Here is a 10,740-nt window from a genome sequence, read left to right as displayed (position 1 = left end):
CTGAGTCCTCGGATGGTTTGGTATTCATCCAAAGAAGCCTACGTATCCCCGCCTCCACGAGAATCAAGGCAACGTAGTTCTTCGCGCCTATTCTAAGCTATGATGCCTAAGACACCTAGCCTCTATCCTAGACTCGATCTAAAAGACCGGACCAGTTATTAAAGTTTCTTATACGATTATTTAAATTTTAGTGAATTGTGGATTTTAGGACACCCTATATGCCCTAACTAAATGCAGATTAGCCCTAAGCTAATGCAGGTGATTCCTACAACCTATGTGTAACTAGGCTGTATTTCCTAAGGAAAACTAAAGGTGGACTCACGTATCCTACTCTACTCATCACTCGGCGATGTGGATCGCCGACTGACCGGACGGAGGCACTCCTATAACTCTAGGACAGACCCCTAACTCTAAAACAAGCACACAGCAAACAAACAATCAAACAACCTATCAAAAGAAAAACCCTAACTCTAAAACTCTTTATCTAGGAGAAACTCCTAACTCTAGAGGAAGATCTTTTGAAAACAAGATTTTAAAGGTTTTTGAAGAAAGTTTAAAATATTATTTACAAAAAGTTTGGCTGGACTTGGGATATGGATCCCAAGCTGCACTACGTACCTCGTGAAAAAGGATCAAGCCAACGTAGTTCGAAACGAACTCTCTAACTACACTCAGAACATTTTAAAACAATTCAAATGTTTCAATATTTTTGGATTATAGGTTTCTGATGTTTTCACCCTCTTGGTCAAAGACCGGAGGGAAAATACAAAAAAACAACACCCTATGGCCAAATCCTAGGGCTAAAAGGGGAAACTAGGCTCTAATAATACCATTATAAGAGCAAATGAGTCAAAGACTCTCTAATAACACCGCAAAGGACAAGTGAGTCAAAGACTCTCTGAAAGAAAAGGAATACGAGTCAAAGACTCTAACAAAACCAACTAAAAGGATAAATGAGTCAAGGACTCTCTAAAAGAAATGGAAACACGAGTCAAAGACTCCAATAACACCAACTAAAGGATAAATGAGTCAAAGACTCTCTAAAAGAAATGGAAACACGAGTCAAAGACTCCACTAACACCAACTAAAGAATAGACGAGTTAAAGACTCTCTAAAAGAAAAGGAAACATGAGTCAAAGACTCCAATAACACCAACTAAAGAATAGACGAGTCAAAGACTCTCTAAAAGAGAAAGAAACACGAGTCAAAGACTCCACTAATACCAACTAAAGGATAGATGAGTCAAAGACTCTCTAAAAGAGAAGGAAACACGAGTCAAAGACTCCACTAACACCAACTAAAGGATAGATGAGTCAAAGACTCTCTAAAAGAAAAGGAAACATGAGTCAAAGACTCCACTAACACCAACTAAAGGATAAATGAGTCAAAGACTCCCTAAAAGAAAAGGAACATGAGTCAAAGACTCCACTAACACCAACTAAAGGATAAATGAGTCAGAGACTCCCTAAAAGAAAAGGAACATGAGTCAAAGACTCCACTAACACCAACTAAAGGATAAATGAGTCAGAGACTCCCTAAAAGAAAAGGAACATGAGTCAAAGACTCCACTATCACCAACTAAAAGATAAATGAGTCAAAGACTCTCTAGAAAAACCAATAAGAGAAAGATTGAGTCAAAAACTCTTTAATAACACCACCTGAAAGACAAATGAGTCAAAGACTCTCCTATAACACCATCGAAAAGGCAAATGAGTCAAAGACTTTCCTATAACACCACCTAAAAGGCGAATGAGTCAAACACTCTCTAAATGAGGCAAGGCATGCCTCATATGGGTACACCATTTATCAAAATCAAAGCAACCTCCTTGAGGTTAAGCTAAAAATGAGGCTTGCCTCCAAAGGAGGACTTCCTAATGAGACAGAATATGCCTCATAGTACAGGTTCTAGTATCTAAAGAAGTCTAGAAGACTGCGCTAGTCCACTAAGAGAGCAGAAAAGAGCTACTAGGCAATCTCAAATTTCCATTCAATTCTTATATAAACAAATCAAGTACTAAGCAAAGAAAGACTTATAACTAAAGAGTACACAACCTGTAATAATAGCAATCATAGCATGATAAACAACATTAATTAGCCCAGCTAATGAAGTAAAAACAATATCAAACACTTCAAAGCCAACCACAAACCCCAATACGGGGACTCCAATGAAATCAGATGATGCCAAAGTAATCATCTGATTTCCTACACGTATAATATTTCTACAAACCGCCTTGAAATCAAACAGTACTCATGTCGATAACATCGAATAGAGTAGTCATCTGATTTCCTTCTTCAATTAAACAATTTATTTAAATAAAATTAATTAGCCCAGACCAGCCGCTAGGTAGCCTAATGAAATAAAAAAATGATATTAAACACTTCAAAGCCAACCACAAACACCACCCCAATATGGGGATGAAATCAGATGATGCTAAAGTAATCATCTGATATCATATACATATGATAATATTTCTATATCCCGCCTTGAAATCAGACAGTACTCATGTCGATAACATCGAATAGAGTAGTCATCTGATCTCCTTCTTCCCTAAAACAATTTATTTAAGTAAAAGAGAAACGAATATAATAAACTTCTAAATAGTCTCACCTGAATAATCCATTCATCACCATCTTCAAACCCTAACTCAAAGCTCTTTAACGACTGCTGATGGAGACAAAAATGATAACCTTTGCCAGAGCACGGATGAGATAGCCGGAGAAGGGAAATTTCGAATGTTTGTCGGAATCCAGCCGGAGAAAATGGGGAAGAAGAGATTAGAGCTTCAGATCTCCGGTTGAATTACCAGCAAAGTTGATCGGAGAAGAAGATGGAAAGGATAAGTGACTTTTGAGGGAATTAAGAGTGATCGGAAACCGGCCGAAGCATCGATTCACTTGCCGGAGAAGAAGATTACTTGGCGGAGATCTGAGGATTGGAGATGAGGATAGCTCGGAATCTAGTCGGAGAAGATGGAGAAATGACCGGAGCAGTGGAGGAATGACCGGAAGGATTGCCGGAGGGATCAGAGAAGAAGAAATCCGCCGGAGAAGAAGATGAACTTTGGAGAAGACGAAGAAGATAGGAACTTGCCGGAGAAAATGGAGGCCGGAGAAGAGGAATTTAGACTGTGAATCTGCCAGAGAGGGAGGTGGATCGAAGCACGGCCGGAGGATTGGAGAAGATCGGAGAGGGATCAGAGCAGAAAAGGTTGCCGGAAAAGGATCAAAGAAGGTGGATCGATGATCGGAGAGATTGTCGGAGAAGGATCTTTGCCGGAGAAGAATCGGAGAGATTGCCGGAGGAAGAAAACCCTAATCTTTCTCTCTTTCTCTCTCTCTGCGAATTTTCGTGAATCAACAGTGATCTCGATTTTTCATATTTATAAAAAAAAAATCATGTTGATATTGGCACTCCAAATGGATAAAGCGCGCAAATTTATAAGCGCACCTCCGCCGCTTTGTCCTATTAGCGAAAGACAAAATCAGAATTTCACATTTCAAAGGTGCACCCCCTCTTCGGCTAATCCACCCCCCTTACAAGTTTACACTACGACACTGATTCATCTCGTTCGCTGATCAAACGAGCTCGGATTCCAACAAAATTTTACGGGGACCTATGGGAGACCCTAACCTAGCTTATGGTTCAATTTGGGGTCCTAACTCATTGATTGGATAGGGCTTCGCACAAACATCGCGAACACGGGTTAGGTCAAAATGGGGTGTCTACATGCGGACACCTTTCATCTTATCTACGAAACAGACATGATTTTTCAAAAAGTGGTCCACAAAAGACCCTAATACCCTTCCTGATAGAATCAGTATTTGTCATGATTTTTTTTGTAGTTACCTTTTTTCTATTTTAGTATTGTCTTCAAGAGAAACCTGGACTGCATTTAATGCATTTCATGTCCCCCATTAATGCATGGGACACTAACGTGCCGCTGGCTATCATCATTTGGATCATTTGAACATGTGTTTGAACCGAAAAAATCTTGGGTCATTTTAATCTTGGCCGTCAGAAATAAGCAGAGACGGGTGGATCCTTGACACGTGGACATTTTGATGGAACGGTGGCGTCTTTCTTTACTGCTAGCTTTGGTTTGGTTTGAACATGTGTTTGAACCTAGAAAATCTCGGGTTCATTTAAATGTTGGTTGTCACCTATAAGCAAAGACAGTTGGATCCTTGACAAGTGGACATATTTTGATGTACTTGAGATATTCCCGTGGCGTACTTGATATTCCGGCAGCGTACATGATATTCCAGCGGCGTACTCGATATGTTTAAACATGTGTTTGATCCCAGAAATTCAGGCAGCGCACTTGATATTTCGGAGGTGTACTCAAGATTCCGGCGGCGTACTCGAGACTCCGACGTTGTACTTGATATGTTTGAACATGTGTTTGAACCTAGAAATTCGGACAGCGTACTTGATATTCCGACGGCATATTTGATATTCTGGTGGCGTACCCGATGGCTTGACCTGAAGGAGTTAATACACAAACTGAATACCGGCAACGTTCGAGACAATCTTTAAAATTCGCATGCGCTTTACATAAGGGAAACAATGTTTACCCATGATAACGACAACGTCTATTTGAACATGTGTTTGAACCCATAAATTCCGGCAGCTTACTGGATATTTTGGCACTGTACTTGATATTCAGGTGGCGTACTCGAGATGCTGGAGGCGTATTCGAGACTCCGGTGGCGTATTTGATATGTTCAAACATGTGTTTGAACATAGAAATTCTGGCAGCGTACTTGATATTCCGGAGGCGCGTACCCGATGGCTTGACCCGAAGAAGTTAATACCCAAATCGAATGCTGGCAACGTTCCAGACAATCTTCAAAATTCGCGCGCACTTTACATAAGGGAAACAACGTTTATACGTAACGACAACGTCTCTTTGAAAACGCCAACGCTATCTCCTTTATTTGATGAGTATAGAGATAAGCGTGGAGAGGAAGCGAGGATTACTTGTGCAATTCCCTCAGCGTCCCATGCATTAATGGGGAACGAGAAATGCATTAAATGCAACCCCATTTTCTCATTAAGAAATACTAAATAATGAAAAGGGAGCTGCAAATAGAATGACTGAGGTGTACCGCCTTGCACCAAATATGAGGAGGCTATCTGGGCTCTGATTAGGCATTGGAGTCCTTTCTCCACCCGTTTTTTATGAATCGTGTGTGTTTAGTAGATAAGATGAAAGGTGCCTGTGTTCCGTACTATGTTGCAATAAATGCCCATGTTCCGTACTTTTCTCCTCCAAAAATTATTTCGATGGCATGATCTTAACCCTCCAATCTGCTTAGAGCTTTTTGGGAATTGTAATATCCTTTGCCATGTTGATTAAACAATGTAAAACAAGGTGAGATTGTTCCTTTATCAAAACAAACATTCTCGTACTGATATAAGTGGCTTTGTTTTACCCTTTCGTTTCTTCTATTTTTTTATTCTACTTTTGGGGTAAAGGAATTTGATTAATAGGTGAAAGATTTGAAAGGCTGAGCAATTTGAGCAATCTGTACGGATCTGTTTGGATGTCTGAAAAAGAAGGGAAAGAAATGACATGGTGACACAGGACAAGAAAGTGCTGAAAAGATGTTCCCTTTGGAAAATTTTATGATTCCAAATGATGTTTGGGTTTCCTATAAAAACCCAACACCACTCAACAATGTTTAATGGGAAAAAAAATGTCCATTTCTTTCTACTATCTCTATGGCAACAATACGCTCTGTTTGGATGCGGGTAATTCGTTGGGAGATCTATATCCCAGGGTAATTCGTTGGGAGATCTATATCCCAGCGGTCAAAGGGGAGATTAAAGGAGAGATCTAAAACAGATCAGTCAACGGGGAGATTAAGGGTGGAAGAAAGAAACATTGTTTGGTTTGTCTTGCAAATATTGGGGGGGTTTGGGATAAGGGCAAAAGATCTCCCCAAGATCTTCTCCACAAATTTCTTTGATTTGAAGAAATTTGGAGAGAAGATCTCGAGTGTGCCACATGACCCGACCGTCGCCCGACAGTGCTAGTGGTCAAAGACCTTAAAAGGCAACCAAACAATCTCAAGAAGATCTCAAGAAGATGTTCTCCCCTCAATCTCCTTAAAAATAGCCAACCAAACAGAGGACTCTATTTCCCCACATATGTAGGAAGCTACATGGAAATAAGTCCCGAGAATACTATGCCTACGCCAAGAAGAAGAGCTGCACCCTAAGTTCAAGACAACCGGTATGCCCGTACTAAAAGAAAAAAGAGAAGAGCGAAAAAGGAGAAAGCCTTATGAAAATGAGACCCTAAGCCTTCTTTTTAGAAGATAAAAAGGACATGAAGACACCTTCTCAAATCAAAATATCCTTTCATTTTAAAATAACACATTTTCACACAACACAAGTGGCGTTTGAGTAAAAGTTCATACCATTTCACATAAATTAGTGTCTTTGAAAAATCTCTTTTTTTTATTTTAAAAATAAAATATTTTAAAAATATCCAACACATAACATTATATAACTATTGTATAACTAAGAGGCATGGTAATATGATGCATCCTAGAGAGAGAGAGTTTCTTAATTAAGGCAGACCAGACCAAACACATGACAACTAATGTGACTAGAGTTGGTAACCTACCTCGCTAGTAGGTTTCGTGATATATAAAACTTTCCTATTAGTTTATTTCATCTCTTGTGATGTGGGACATGTTTGGGGAATTTCATCTAAGTGACCCACCACGTGGATGTGCAATGTTGTCACATAAATGTGAAATGTTCGTCACATGAATTTTAACCATTCATTTGGTTGTGAAACTTATTGAAGGGTCAGTGCAATTATCAAAACATGGTTGTGCTGATATCGTTTTCTAAAAAATAAGCTACTTTAAATTGGGACTTAAATCTCTCAAGTCTCCCCCGAGAATTTATATGATGGGTGGCCGTGAAAACACGTGAAGTCTAAAAAAGTACGTACGGCCCACTTTTTTTTATGATCCAAACCGTTTATCTGTTTGGGCACAAAACCTAAATAGGGTATGTTCCAAAAATCATTTCGATAGGATGATCCTAACCCTCCGATCTGAACTGATCTAAAAATGGAGATTTCCAAAAATCATTTATGGAATCTTCTACAAATCGGAGGGTTAGGATCATCTTATGGAAATGATTTTTGGGGCACAACCTATTTACGTTGTGCCCAAACAGATGAACGGTTTGGATCATCGAAAAAAGTGGGCCGTACGTACTTTTTTCAGACTTCACGTGTTTTCCCATCTCTCACAAGGGCCCGTTTATATTCCATGGAATATATTTTTTAGTTGCACAATAGAAAATTTACCCATTGACAACTAATAAAAACTGTCACTCACAATAATATCAAGAGATTAGTACAACCAGCCAAGTGCCAGCGTCAAAATTCTTGGCTTATCGTTGGAGCTCTTAAACAATGCATTTGCCTTGACTAATTTAGGCCCTATTTGGATTGCAGGAATCTTCTAAAAAATTTTGGAAAAGAAAACCTTTTCCAAAATTTATTGCTTTTCCATTGTTTAATTATACATGAAAAAGGTAACTTAACCCACGCCAGTTCATTTTTTATCTAGAATCTTTCAATTTATAAAAATGAGTTATATTAAAAAAAAAAAAAAACAAAACTCGTTTGAAACTTTAAATAGTACTTTTTTGAATTTATTTTCAAAAGTCAAACAATAAATCCAAATGAATGAAATATCAAGCATGTAAACTTAAAATCACATGTCTACCACGAAATTCTCTTTAACTACTTGTAATCCTACACTTTAACCCTTCCTCTTTAACTTAGTCTGATACTTTCTCTTTCAATACACTTCTCATTTGTTTCAAATGAAACTTATTACATGCTTAATTATTACTTCCCAAGACGCTTCTTTCACACTTTCCATATTTTCTCTTTTGTTTGCCCACTCGCTTCACGCGATCCTTTCAGCATCACTTCTCGCATTCACTTCCCACTCTAGAAACTATGGATACAATATACTCTCTCATTATCTTTAAGGGATTTTTGTACTAAAATTCCCAATTAAAACTTATATCCCAAGTATCTTTAAAAATTATGAATTAAGAAAAAAGTTAGATTTTGCAAGATATTCTTGAAAAAGAGTGTAAAAACCAAATTTTTGTTTACGTAAATGACTCTTAAGCAATTCTAAAATTGTGAATTTTCACCTAAAAATCCTAAATTTTATGTTCCTCATATTAAAAATGATTAACGTTTATATATATATATATATATATATATAGAGAGAGAGAGAGAGAGAGAGAGAGAGATATATATATATATATATATAGAGAGAGAGAGAGAGAGAGAGAGAGGCAAAGAGACATGGTTTGTAGAATTACTTCAAAGCCACTATTGTCGAGAAATAGTTCAATTTTACTCTATCACATCTTATTTAATCAGTATTTGGGGACTTATTAAAAATATACTTAATAAAAAAATTTGCAAGTTTGCCATTTTATTTTATTTTTGCAGAAAAGTTTTATCTAGAATAATTTTTACCTAAAATAACAGTACCAAAACTTGAAAAAATAATATTTTATTGAGAAAAAATTCACTTTAACTACTTGTAATTCTAATCTACGTGCATTAACCCTTCCTCCCTAGCTTACTCTGACCCTATCTCTTTTTTCTATAAACTTCCCATTTGCTTCGAAGCATCACTTCTCTATTCTCTTCCCACTCTAGAAACAATGGATACAATACAATCTCTCATTATATTTAAGAGATATTTGTGCGTAAATTCCAAACTAAAACTTATATCCCAAGTATTCCTGAAAAATCATGAATTAAGCAAAAAGTTAGGGTATGTTCGGCAACTATTCTTTAACGGGATTTCCCCCTTTTTTAGGGGTGGAGAATGACGAAAGCCAAAAAAATCTCAAAAATCATGTTCGGCTACGTGACCCGCTAGGGTCTGTTTCAAAATTTTCTGCTACTTTTTCAACTAAAAAATAGGATTCCTCGAAGCGTTTCTAAAATTTCTCTTCACTCCGTTTCCGCCCGATTCTTTAGGCGAGAATGAGAAGTGTTGCAGAACATGCCCTAAGATTTTGCAAAATTTTCTTGAAAAGAGTGTAAGCACCAAAATTTTGTTTAAGAAAATGACTCTTATGCCATTCTCAAATTGTGTTTCTTCACATAAAAACCCTAACTCTGGTGTTCCTCATGTTAAAAATGATTGATGTTTTTATAATAATGTATACATAGAGTCATTTGTAGAATTACTTCAAAGTCACTATTGTCGAGAAATAGTTCAATTTTACCCTATGACATCCTATCACATCGTATTTAGTATTTAGGGACTTATTAAAAATATGTTCAATAAAAATTTGGCTAGATCATGATTATTAATAAGTGACAAATTGAAATATTTATTATTAATTAGAGATTTTATGGCATTAGAGATAAAAATACCTTCATTTAAATTCGATGAATTGTGGTTCGTGGTCTTGCCTTGAATAAAAAGCATCATTTTAGCACCAACTGTGCTGTGCAAATGAGGAGATTGAAAGCCATGTTCAACAACTATGAAAAATATTTCCTGAGTTTGTTTTCATTAGAAAACTAATTTTCTAAAGATTTGTTTACCCTTGTGATTTAAATTTTTTTCCATCAAATATGATTTTTTTAAAGTTCTGGTAGTGTTTTTTTCAGGTAAAAATTATATCATGTTTTTTTTTTCACGAAAGTTTTATCTAGAATAACTTTTACCTGAAAAAAAACACTACCAAACCTTGAAAAAATCGTATTTGATGTAAACAAATTTAAATCATATCTGAAGGAAGAAAATTTTAAAGAAATATTTTTGCAGTTCCCAAACATGTCCGAAGAGTATCATTCGGAAAAGTTGGAAAAACAAAAACATTTTCAAAATTTCATGCTCTTCCATTATTTTGATTACTCATGGAAAAAAAGTAACTTGAACCATTGCATTTCATGTTTTATTTACAAGTACCTTTAATTTAGGCAGCTGATATTAGCACTGCAATGTTTTGATAATGACACATACTCACCTTGTCTTTTATTATTAACCAGCTGCAAAAGCTATTACAATTCCTATAAATCTCTCGGCAGCCAATTATAAAGGAAATGGCACGGTGAGTTTGATTCAATATCAAAACATGGTAGTGCATGTGTCAATCGCCATAATCTATAATGATATTCCCAAAATTTAAATTGTGGACACAACAAAATTTTCAGAGGAAGGAATTTCTCCAAGAAATGTTTTTCTCGCAATCCAAACCTGAACTAAATTGAAATATTTTTTCTTAACCAAAAAAATTATCTAGCGAAGTGATACCTTGAATTTAGGGTTGTGATACTTTCACCCCCTTTTCTTCCCCGACCAACCCTTTACTGTATTGGAAATAATATCACAGCACAACCATATTTTGATATTTTCACTAACGCATCTTGTCTTTTAGTATTTAAAAAGCTATCAAACGGTTATTAAATTACCCATAAAGCTCTCACTAGCCAATTAAAGAAGAAAAGACAGCTGGGTTTGTGCAAATATCAATATATGGTTGTGCTGATAAATTTCCCTACTGTATTTATGAAGGGAAATGATTTATGTGCTCCAATGTTTTGATAAACATGGGCTCTAACTTTTGTCGTGTAGTATTTAAAGGGCTGTCAGAGGAATATTACAGTTCTCAAAAAGCTCTTAAAGCCCTTAAATTACTACACGACAAACACATGGAAC

This window comes from Tasmannia lanceolata, unplaced genomic scaffold, assembly GCF_043159265.1.
Source record: "Tasmannia lanceolata isolate RefF3 unplaced genomic scaffold, GAP_Taslan_0.1 ptg000013l, whole genome shotgun sequence".
NCBI classification, from domain to species: domain Eukaryota; kingdom Viridiplantae; phylum Streptophyta; class Magnoliopsida; order Canellales; family Winteraceae; genus Tasmannia; species Tasmannia lanceolata.
This window is presented reverse-complemented; position numbering follows the sequence as displayed.